This window comes from Macrobrachium rosenbergii, chromosome 21, assembly GCF_040412425.1.
Source record: "Macrobrachium rosenbergii isolate ZJJX-2024 chromosome 21, ASM4041242v1, whole genome shotgun sequence".
NCBI classification, from domain to species: Eukaryota; Metazoa; Arthropoda; class Malacostraca; order Decapoda; family Palaemonidae; genus Macrobrachium; species Macrobrachium rosenbergii.
The window spans coordinates 2,853,752-2,867,362 of NC_089761.1; positions in this window are offsets into that span (position 1 = coordinate 2,853,752).

Here is a 13,611-nt window from a genome sequence, read left to right on the forward strand (position 1 = left end):
AGCTAAACAACAAGGTATAACAACGTTGGCGGAACACACAATCCCTCCTGAAACCGCATTACCGGTGTTACAGGGAGTACAATGTACAACACTGCACTACCGAGACAGCTATGAAATACTCTCCATAATCTCCTTCAGGAGTGGAAGGAATGTGATACAATGAAGTAACAACTCAAGAGATACATGTAATGATAAAATACGGTGCGAATGCATCACTGTCCAACTCAGTAATCTAATTACAAGTTTAAATGATCTGCGTCACCTGACGTTTTCCTGCTACAACTGTTTGCGATTAATTCCATTCGACAAACGGCATACACCGCTCTCATTATCGTCATTTGAGTCTTCGTTAAAATTATTATTATCATCATCATCATCATGCTTTTCTTCAGTCTTACTTCCTTCGCACAGTTGGCACGTGTTACAAAAAAATAATAATAATAATAATAATAATAATAATAATAATAATAATAATAATAATAATAATAATAATAATAAAAAACTTTCGATTCTCAAAATTAATGACAAGTAGCCCAGGACTGTCTCTCAATATTTAACTCACCGTCATGAACTTTCAAAACTCACGCCGGTTGCAAGTTCGCCTGGTAAAAAAAATGAAACATAAAGTCAATTGTTCAAAGTAGTGTAAATGATAAAAATCAAAAACATTTCATTGCGTAATTTTATGAAACGTATGAGCATTGTCCGTCATAATACCAGACAAAATAGAACAATGTTCAAACTCTATGGATGAACTAGAAAACTGTGACGCATATTCTATAAAACACAAAACTGGTAAAATTTCGTAGAATACAAAAGACGAAATGGATGCAATTCTATATTTGTTTGGAAAACTGCAGACGCGTTAAAAACACAGAGAGAATTGGAGCCAATCCTATTGTTTTGTTCTATAACGCCATTCGCAGCTTGACCGTAAATGGTTTGGCAATTACCTGACCCTGATCCTCAGTGTAGTTCAGGATTGACTGATTGATCCTTTAAAAGCTATTCCTGGTTGCCGAAATTCTTTTAATGTAGTGTTTTTACCTGGTTGCCGTAATTTTTAATGTTTTTACCTGGTTGCCGAAACTTTTTAATGTAGTTTTTTCACCTGGTTGCCGCAGTTTTGAATGTAGTTTTTACCTGGCTGTCGAAATTTTTTTATTTTTTACCTGGTTGCCACGGAAATTTTTTAATGTAGTTTTTTTTTTCCTGGTTGCCGGAAATTTTTTAATGTAGTTTTTTTCCTGGTTTGCAATTTTTAATGTAGTTTTTTTACCTGGTTGCCACAGTTTTTAATGTAGTCTTTTTACCTGGTTGCAAAAATTTTTAATGATTTTTCACACCCGTTAGAAATTTTTTTAATGTTTTTTTAACCTAGTTGCCAATCTTTCAATGAAGTTTTTACCTGGTTGCTGAAATTTTTTAATGTATTTTTTTTTACCTGGCTGCCGCAATTTATTTAATGTATTTTTACCAGGTTGCCGCAATTTTTTTAATGTAGTTTTTACCTGGTTGCCGTAATTTCTTACATGTAGTTTTACCCTTGCCTTCTTTTTTGTTTTTACCTGACTGCCCGAAACTTTTTAATATAGTTTTTATCTGAAGTTTGCCTCAATTTTTAATGTCCAGTTTTTTTACCTGGTTGCCGCAATTTACAAATGTAGTTTCACCTGGTTGCTAAAAAATTTTTTAATGTAGTTTTTACCTCTTCGCAATCTTTTAATGTAGCTTTTTACCTGGTTGCAGAAATTTTTAAAATGTAGTTTTCTTTACCTGGTAAACGCAATTTTTAATGCAGTTTTTTTACCTGGTTGCGAAATAAGAAATTTTTTTAATGTGTTTTTACTAAAATTTTTAATGTAGTTTTTTTACTAGACTTCATAAATTTTTAATGTATTTTTTTACCTGGTTGCAGTAGATTTTTTGAAGTTTTCTTTACCTGGTTAAAAATTTTTAACGTTTTCTTTACCTGGAAATTTTACAAAAATTTTTTCAAACTGTATGTATTTTTACCTGGTTGCCGAAATTTTTAGTGTATTTTTTTATCTGGTTGCCAAAAATTTTTAATGTTTTCTTTACCTGAAAAAGTTTTAATGTACTTTTTGGTTGCAAAATTTTTAATGTATTTTTTTACCTGGTTGACTCCGCGATAGTTTTTTTACCTCTCCAAATTTTTAATGTATATTTTTTTACCTGGTTGCCAAATTTTTAATGTATTTTTTCCTGGTTGCCTAAATGTTTTTAATGCATTTTTACCTGGTTGGCAAAATTTTTTTAATGTATTTTTACCTAGGTTGCAGGAAATTTTTTAACGTATTTTTTTAGTTGCCACAATTTTTTAATGTATTTTTTACCTGGGTGAATTTTTTTAACGTAGCCTTTTTCGTGGTTGCCTAAATTTTTTTAATATAGTTTTTTTAGTTTACAAGATTCAGTCTACTTGCAGTTGAAGCTCGTCTCAAAGTAATTTCCGACCTGATATACTTCAAAAGCTGACTTGCAATGGCAACTGACAACAGTACATTTTAATTTTTGATAAGCTTTTAACAAAAAAACCTCATATATTTTGATCAATAGCGTTCTCGTAATTTCTCTTAGCTATCGTGTAAAATGCCTACAGTATTAAAAGAAAAAAATTACATGGCAAAAATATACTGATATCATTTTGGGACTTATACTTCGGATAATGCAATCGGTATCTAGCAGTGGTGGTGGAACAGTTAATGATAACATCTAGAGTATTAAAAGCTTCTTGAAAAAATATTGCACAAACGACTCTTACAGGAATTCGTTTTATTCTCACACACATATTTATCTAACACATAAACATATTTACTAACTCAACTGACATAAATGTACTTTTGGTACGTTTAATAAGACAACAAGCCAAGCACATACTGAATCATGTTTCTGTGTTCTATATAACTCTAAATTAAAACAAGAACCTCCTTTTCAAATTCTCTTTTGATATACTCTTGTATTTATAAGAATAAGTAAAAATTTAATTTCAAATATAATGACCATAACAAAACTCAAGTATCGTCTCTCTTAATACTGTACTCAAAGTATGTGGAGTTGTGTATGCCTGAGTGTTAGTAATAAAAAGTGTGCGTTATTGCATTTAAAAATGTTTTAATTATATTCAAATAAATACATCAACACATTATATACATACATATACATGCAGACACAAACACACACAATATATGTGTCTGTCTGTATGTATACATATATGTATATATACATACATACTACATAATAATATTTATGTACATAAGTATATACATAAAGAGCAAATAATGAATGGGCATTTCATAAGTCTGATGAATTGCAACTAATTCCCCTTTTGTAAAAGTTAATCAGATACACACCTACAAAAGGACCCATCAAACCTCTCTGACATGCATCGGTGCATTTGCATTTGAAAACCGAACGCCATGAATGAGGGCTCTCTCTCTCTCTCTCTCTCTCTCTCTCTCTCTTCTCTGTTCTGAAAAGTCTCTCTCTCTCTCTCTCTCTCTCTCTCTCTCTCTCTCTCTCTCTCTCTCTCTCCTTTCTCTCTCTTTTTCCTTTAAAGACATTCTCTTGTTTTGCTTCTAACGACACACGGACACTGTCACATCCAAAGCCTGTCTTTATGATGCAAAAATTTCTGATATAACATTTTTTTATGAAATTCTCTGTACGCAGATCATGTGGAAGGAAGGAAGGAAGGAATATAGAATTTAGGCCAAAAGGCCAACCTTTGAGACCATGGGGGTCATTCAGCCCTGAAAGATGAAACTGAGAATACAGTAGGTTTTAAAGAGGTAACAGGAGGAAAAATCGCAGTTGCGCTATGAAACAATTGTTATGAGAGGGCGGAAAGCAATGTGGAAGAAGGAGAATATGAACGGAGATTCAGTAAAAGGAATGAAAGGGGTTGCAGCTAAGGGCCGAAGGGATGGGGCAGATCAACATGCAAATGGGAAATTGCATTTCAACGCAAAAAGAATGAATGTATAACATAACAAAATCGTTCGATTCGTTCGAGACAAAGACTGTTGCAAAAACCATACGCAAAAAATTACTTGATTAATCTCAGCTCTTCAAGAAAAGCATAAAATTTAAACATTGAAGTAAATCTCTTTCTTCGCCTGGAATGTAATTCTTGACTTTTATTACAGCCTTCACAATTTAAATAGCTCTCTTCTTTGCGGGGAGCATATGCATCAAATGATTAACTAAATATTTAGTCGGTCGTATATTTATAAATCGTATATATTTTCAAGAACGATATTTATTTTTTTTTCTTATATATTTTTTAAAATATTTTCTTTCTTTATATTTTCTTTTTTAGTATATTTTCCTTTTTCGTATATCTTCTTTTTTATATTTTATTTTTCTATATTAACAGCATCTTTCAGTATAAAAGCTCTTTTATATATTCAGTTTCATCTATATTTTCCGTTGTCTTATCTTCTTTTTCACATGTTTTTTTTCAGTAAATTTTCAAAACAAAAAATTTTTTCTGTTTCCCAGACCCCAAAGATGTTTACCCAACTGTCATTTTTTTTTCTTTTGCGTAGATAGTAAGGAAAAACTCTTCAACATTTCTTGTCCAAACATATAGAATTATGGTTCATTTTATATTAATTGTCCAATGACGGCAACAAGCATTCTATCTCTCTTTTAATTACTTGATATAAGTTTTCTTACAACTTTTATAACATCGTCATGATTGATTTTGCTTATTTAAGTCTGCAGTATTTCGAAAGATATTGTCAAGCTGTTTATTTGGTTATTGCAGTTTTAAAAGACTTTGACGATTACAAAAATATTAGGATTTATAATGAAAAGCCCATAATTATTTTTTGCTCTGCATCATAATTCATACGAAAAAAATCTTATTTTGCTATCTATCAATCTTGTAAATCTGGTTACAAAATACATACATACATTCACGGTTTTCGATTATATGCCCACACACAGGCACGAGAATATATCTATAGGATATTATGAAAATACACATATATACATATATATATATATATATATATATATTATAGGGCATTAAGGGACTTACACATAAATATAAATGGAAAAAACTGCATTTAAAATTTTATAATTGAGATTGCCACATACTGGGTTCGTAAACACCAATACACAATCTATGCAGTTTCATAATGAGTCTTTCCGAGTATTTTGGGGTCGTATTTCATCTGCCTTTCCTAAGCAAGGGAAAAATGCAGTATCTAACATTATTCTGTTTTGTATTTTTGCAGATACTGCAGTCGTCCATTTGAGGTCAGTATACTCACTGTAATATACAGCAAATGACTGGGTTTTTAACAGGCATGTAAGTTGTTATGAAATTACCTAATAAAAGAGAGAGAGAGAGAGACTGCTCTGCTTTGTAATTATACAGTATATATATATATATATGAATATATATATATTATATCTTGAAGAAATATATAGGAGACATTTTGACATATATATATTAATTAGAAGGCAAAACAGTATAAAAGATTTGGAGTAACTACCTTCAAAACCACTTATATCTATTAAGAACCCAATAACTTTCAAAAAAGCATATAAAATTTATAAAGTCACAAACTGCAGGAAGAATTCAACTGGACAAAACAAAAACTAGACCAAAAAGTGATTAAGTATCTGCAAATTAGTTTCATGGTCACGTCAGAACTGTAATTGGTCATTTTTAAGGTTCTCTGACGTACAAACTTCCATGTAGTTTCTGGAATAAGAAGAATAGTTTGCTTTCATTACAGTATATAAAAAGTCCTTGAAAGTCACAAAGGAGCAAGAAAAATTCATAATGGACAAAAACAAAAACTAGACCAAAAAAAGTGATTAAGTATCTGCAAATTAGTTTCATGATCCCGAGAACTTCTATAATTGGTCATTTGTAGGTTCTCTGACGTGACAACTACCAGGTTTGGAAATCTAAGAAGACGTGGTCATTGCAATTTGTGAGGACTCCTTTCTGATTCCATTAATGTCAGTACAATGAAAAGAGAGGGACGATAATAGAAGTAAATATTTAAAAAAAAAAGAGAGAGACGTAATTACCATTACAGACCTTACGCATTCGTTAAGCATAGAGGTCCCTCAGTGTGAGGCGATACTTTGATGGGTTGAGAGTTGTACGATCTGGGGAGTATATTTTGCATCTAAAAACAGTCTTGGATGGTCTGGGATGCATCTAAGATATTTGTCGAGCTTATTCTTAAATCACATCTACAGCTCCTCCTGTTATGCATTCCTCAGATGAGCATATTCCCGAACATTGAATAAACTGACATTATCGATGCTTATCGCGACGTGATTAATGTCCTGCACCACTTTCCCTTAATTTTCCTCGATCCTTTTCTTTTAAATCTACCTCGGAGTTTGCTCTTTTTGATAATTTTAGTTCCAAACAGTCGTTCCGTAAATCCTTCTATCTGTTTCCATAATGGTAATTACCATGTAGCGTTCTCTTCCTTTCAAGACTATATAAATTTCCAAATTGTAGTCTTTCGTGAATGGTCAAGGTCCGAAACTTCTTCTATTCTAGCTGTAAATGACCTTTGTACAATCTCGACTTTGTGCAATATCCTTTTGTTTAGTGTGGGTACCATATTATATTGCAATATATTCAACGTCGTGGACTACAGAGGTATGGCGTTTTATAAAGCATAATCATGTGTTCAGCTTTTCTTGTTTTCAAGTGCATAGGAACAACATTACCCATTTTTGCTTGCATTTGCCAAGCTAACATTGCTATTTGATCATTGCATAACATATCTTCTATTCAACATCACACACAGGTCTTTAACTGCTTCCTTGTTTTGATTGTTCTTTATTAGGTCCTTTATATGCAGATAGCATTCCTCTTTCCGTCCATAGTTCATTGATTCAAATTTATCAGAGGGCTGCCATCCTATTTATCTCTGATTTATATATTTTGTTTAGGTCTCTCAAACATATCAAAGTTGCTATCTTCATAGCCTCAAGCAATTTCTCTTTATTCTTTGTCATTTTAAAACTTAACTGAGTCCTTATGATTACGTCTGTCTGCAATCATAATCACAAACAGCAATGCAGACCGCGGCTCATACTGTACAGAAAACTCGGTACACTGGATATTCGGCCGTAAACTACTTCATCCGATTTCTCATCGTTTGCAATCACTATCTGTTTTCTGTTTGCAAAAATTCTTTTATCCATCTTCCACTTTGTCAACAATGTTATGTTTTCTAATTTTTTTGCTAAGATATTATGATTCTACCTTGTCAAAAGTTTTTGCAAAGTCTAGGTAAACCACATCTGTATCTTTTTCATTTATCATATTTTTATATATGCTTTCATGTAGTGGTCTAACAGTTGGGTTTGCAAAGTACGATTTTTCCTGTACAAAACCATGTTGTCCTATACAAGACACAATCTATTTTTCATTAAATGTTTCATTATATTTTTTTATTACCCTTTCATAAACTTTCATACGATGCAGATGTCAGACTCACAGCCCTATAATTCTTGCCTCTAGTCTTGAACCACTTTTGAAAGGGAAGTAATATATGCTAATTTATGCTCATCATAAATCTTGCCTGTATCTATACTTTGTCTTAATAATATTGCAAAGAACGATTAGCGGCTTTTGATTGAATGAACCACTTTCTTTAACAATTTACCAGTTCTCCATCTGGTCCTGCTGCTGATCCATTTTAAAAAAATTAATAGCCTGCACAATATCGGCTTCTGGTAATATCTATATTGATAAGTATTATGGTATTTTCATCTCTTAAATGTATCATTATCTTCAGTCAATTCTAGGACCAAATTCACTCTTATATCTTTCTGCTAATATGTTAAATATTTCCTTTTTTTTCATTAATAAATCGCCCTTCAATTCTTAGAGACCAGTTTTTCTTATTTTATTCACGGTTTTTGCATATGAATAAAAAAAATTTGAGGTTTTACTTGATATTTTCCAGTCTTTTCTTCTAGGTTCCATTTTTCATTTTCTTTTGATAGGTATAATCTTTTTGTTCTGCATTTTCTATCTTACTTTTTAGTTCCATCAATTTCCATGCATTCTTTTCTTTTGCAAGACCTTTTTCCACTTTCTAATTTTCTGGAACAAGATCCTTCTGTCTCAAAAGGGTTGTGACTGATGTTTTACGACTTTTTCTTGGTATATATTTTTCCACTATTTCCTCTAATATTTTATATTTCCATATCGGTATTTACCTGTATATCATCACTTACAAATATCATTTTCCATTCTTTGTTTAATTCTTCATTTATTTTTAAATTTATATTCTTACTATAGAAATTGTATTTTCCATATCCTTCCCATTTTTCGTCTCTTGCTTTCTCTGTTTTCATGTGTTTTGGAACAGACTGTTAGTTCTATGACATTATGGTCCGAAATACTCGTGTTATATACTATTATTTCTTTAACATAGTTCTCGTTCACAAATACTAGATCTAAAATATTATCCTTTCTTGTTGGTAGGTGATTTATTTGCTGAATGTTATGTTCTGTGCATATCTAATAGCTTTTCAAATTGCCTCTTATCTTCTGCACTACTATTGCTCTCTTTTTATATGTATAAATACAACCACAGTCTCCTAGAGCGTTCTTTCCATTCTACAAAAGGAAAGTTAAAGTCTCCAGATATATAAATTTATTATAGAGTATAGTCCAGTCCTTGTGATTTCTACATATTTCATCCAATTTTTCAATTATTATGTCAAACTCTTTAGTATTAGGGGGTCTATATATTACAATGTTCACTAATTTTCAGATTCAAATTCTATATATATTAATTTTTTTTCTGTGTTACTATATTTCTCACAGATTTTTCCTTGATTAGACAAATTTCCCATATATCGCGGTTTTATTATTTTCTATTTTTTCTATCTGATCTATAAGTTTGGAAACCCTTTATCTAGAATTACCAGTCTCTTGGGAATACCAGGTTTCACTTATATTCAATATTTCTATTTTTTCATTTTGATATTATTGTTCTTCTAAGAACTCTATCTTTCTTTTTTGAGTTACTCGAAACTAAACCCTAGCGTTCATCACTATGATGGTTTCGTATTATCTCCATTATCTAATATGGGTAATAATAAGGATTTTCCATGTCTCTTTCCTGTTCTGATATGTTGATCTTTTTTTCATTTCCAGAAAGTACATTTAAAAATCCAACTTTTCCATTATATTTGATCTTCCAGCTTCATATTTATTCATTTTGTGCATAAACCTGCATTTATCTCCATATCTCACCATCCCTTAGCATCATAGGTACATTGCTTGTTTCAATGTTTCAGTATATCTAGGTGTTGATGGCTTCATATCGTGGTGCTGACATTAAATAATGTGTTGTTGGCTTGTTTTTTTGCCTTCATCACATGATATTTGTTCACTTTCTTTATTTGTTTCATTTTTAGTTTGATTTTATAAAATTTGATTTTGATTTGGTTTTAAATGGCTACAGGATGCATGTAATTCATTTCTTATAAAAATACATCCATTTCCTTCTTTAAAGTTTCTACATATTTTTGGATGTAGAAACTGCATTCAATGGTCATTAGGATACTAAATATGCAGTGAAGGTTTGTAATAAAATATTAGTAGGGTAGATATAATGTTTCCATAACCTCCTCTACCAAACTCAATGGAAGATATGAAAAGTGACTCGACGAATTCGAAAACCGGGGCACTTTCCTTTTCTGGGTTCCCATCCACCTGTGTAACAATACCATTAAAAATCAGAGTTCTCTCTCTCATTGTGACCAATTAGGTTATAAAAATTGTTTTAGGTTCCTAGTTAAAATTTGAAATAAAAATGACTCACTCTGCTGGAAAACAACTAACCTTTAGAATAATGTCGATGGTCTCTCCTCTCTCTCGTTTCTCTCTCTCTCATTAAATGACATCCAGGCTATCAAGAAATCAGAATCTTCTTTAATATTGTCATCTTTAAAATCTTTATTTTGGTCCATTCATAGAGGAAGAATTTATAACTAGGGTTCTGCTGGAATTTACGAGGTATTTAGCAATCTCTTATCTTCACTGATTCATTCAAGAAGAATCTCTCTCTCTTCTCTCTCTCTCTCTCTCTTCTCTCACTTTGAGCAAAAGTGACATTTTCCATAGAATTCTCAACAAAATCATGGATCATTTAAGGACAAAACTGGTCTCGTCAACATAATGACATACCCACATGTTTTAATGTCCTCTAAAAATCTCTCTTATCTTATCTTCTCGTTTTGATGATATTATTCTATATAGGTCTCATAAAATCATGGATCATTTAAGGACAAGACTGCTCTCACATTGATATAGTCCTGCTTGTTAAGAACAACCTCTCTCTCTCTCTCTCTCTTTCTCTCTCTCTCTCTCTATCTTCTCACTGGCTAAGTTCTTTAAGATGGTGAATTCTTGCACAGAATCATGGCATCCATTTAGGGCGTAAACGGTCACTAACAAAATATATGGGTATAGTGACGAAATTTGCTCTCTCTCTCTCTTCTCTCTGTTAAAGTGGAATGTCTTTGAATTCTTTGGAATAAACCATGGCTCAAAAAGTGTTTGTATTTCGGAGATCAGGCAGAAGCATATCTTAAATTTGTGAATGTTTCACCTAAACTAACTTGTTTCCATATTGAAAACAGAGATATTTTGATAAAGGCAGTCTTATTTTTACCAATCACCACTTCTAAACTTTATGTTAATAGCTATCATATTTTAACTTCCTATTATTGAGATTTCAAATCGTTGTAAGGGAAACTATCAATCCCTTGTTCACGCTATGTACCAAAAAAGAGAAAATAACAGTTATCAAATCAGCGTAAGACTATTCTCTATTTTTTCTCTCTCTCAGACAACATTCTGAAGAGAATGAAATTTAGAATTCCTTTTGAGTCCCGGGCACTTTGATATTAATTTCTAATTTTAATCAGGAGGAATTTTGTGGGATTTTCAAAGCGCCACAGCAATGTTGTTCTAAGGTAAGTAACTTTCTTTCGAAATGAAATTCCACACCTGGAACAATGATATCGTAAATCCTATAATTTAAAAGCGTTTTTGTCATTAATCTGTTTTTTATTAATTCGTGTTTGTTTTAATATATTCAAAAGCTTTATTTGTATCACACACATACACACACACACACAACTTACGCACATCGTGTACAAGTGATGGAATATATATATATATTTCAGGATATATATATAGGGCGAATAAACATATATGAATATATATATATATATATATCATATATATATATATATATGTACTCCAACATCAGAGCTGCAGCTCTCGAAATCATAACTCGTAGGCGTCCAGGAAAGGCACTCAATACAGCTGATAGTTTATTCCTAATGCCGACATTTCACAACTACATTGTTGCACTTTGAAGGCTGAAAAACAGCGAGCTGACTCAATAATTAATCATAAAACATTTATTACAACAACTGAATAAAAACACTACAGTATTGTCTCATTTAAAATGCTAATTCTTTTAAAAATATCAGAGGCACCACGACACTAAAAGAAAGACCTACCCAGACGGGAGCTAAAACAAGACTATTGAAAGAAGGAGAGAAAAATACAAATTAAAACACAAATAGATAAAAAGGAGAAAATAAGGCAAATAGGACCATCAAGCAATAAACAGGTGAGTGGTCTTGATTTTAGTGTCATGATGGAACTGTTATTTTTAAAAGAATTAGCATTTTAAATGAGACAATACTGTGTTTGTTTTTAATCAGTTGTTGTAATAAGTGTTTTTATGATTAATTAATGATTCATGTTGGATTTTTCAGGGTTGAAAATGCAACGGTTGTGAAGCTAACTCGGCATTAGCGAATAAACTATCAGCTGTATTGACATCCAACGTAAGTCCCCTGGTTACACCTGGGGCAAGTTATATATATAAACGACGTTATATATAAACAATATATAATTTATATATATATATGTAATAGGATATGATATATATTTATGGGATTAATTTTAGGTTCAGTGCCGGCAGTTCTCTATGAAATAGATTTAGAAATTTTTCCTAAAATTATCGTCATATAGGTACATGATGCATGCATACATTTTCATTTTTAAAACATATCTGTTTATTCTGGATTTCCATCCCTCAAACCAAACGTCCCTGTGCGTAATAACTAGATGATTCTATGATAAAGTAATGATGTTATAAAAATACCGGACAGGTAACAGCCATTATTTAAATCTTTTCAGAAGTCGGAAACGAAATACTGCACGGGTCAGAGAGACGGTCTAGGCGAACCTGTATAAATATCACAATAATGTCAAGGACAGATATAAAAAACAGCTGTATAAATAAAAACAACGCGGCCGTAAACAAAACTCTGTTTTCATCAACTCTCTAAACAAAACATCAAACAGAATTATGGTATTTATTTATAACTGTCACTTAAAATATACAAAATTCAAAACAATTGAGTGAGTGTTTAATTGCTATATATATAAATCACTGGGATATATATATGGCTGATTATTGAGTATATTAAAGTTAGTTTATATAACACTTAACACATTTATCCAGGGCATATTAACGCAAATTCAGCAGCAGTTGCAAAGAAACAAGAGTAAAAAATATAAGTTCCTTCGGCGCAATCGATTTTCTGTATACCGTATAATGCTGTGTGAAACTCTCAGCCACGGCCCACGAAACTTTCATCCAAGGCACGGTGGTGGCCTGTGTTGTTGGTACTATAGCGTTGCCAGACGTACGAGCATGGCTAACATTAATCTTAAATAAAATAAAAACTAATGTAGCTAGAGGCTGCAACTTGGTATGTTTGATGATTGGAGGTGGATGGTCAACATACCAATTTGCAGCCCTCTAGCCTTGGCAGTTTTTAAGATTTGAGGGCGGACAGAAAAAGTGTGGACGGACATTCAAAGCCATCTCAATCGTTTTCTTTTACAGGAAACTAAAAAGCATATAATATCAATGAAACAGAAAGATAGACAGTAAGTAACATACCCCGATTGACAGACTGACAAATACCCTATACCACAAACATTAAATACGCTAAACAATATTTATACATATCTGTGTATATAAAAAAAACACGTGTGTATATATAGGTATATATATAATGTAATTAATCAGTCCGATAGATAAATAGATAAACAGCTACAATTACACACACACACACACATACACATATATATATATATATATATATATATATATATATATATATATATATATATATATATATATATATATAGAGAGAGAAGAGAGAGAGAGAGAGAGAGAGAGAGAGAGGACGATTCTGCAGGTTGCCATGAAATTTCTTCCTCCAAACAAACAAGTTTGAGCGACTTTTCATCAAGATTCTTATTAAATTGAACTGCTCCTGCTCGCCCTTTTTGCCCTCAGAGGTCGTCACGAAAATGAGAGAGAGAGAGAGAGAGAGAGAGAGAGAGAGAGAGAGAGAGAGAGAGAGAGAGAGAGAGATCGGGACATACAAAGGTCCACTGTCCTACTTCTAATGATCCTTATAACCGCAGCCTCCCAGCATCTTCAAGTCCCGTTCCTCTGCGGTCATGATGATCTTGTTAAA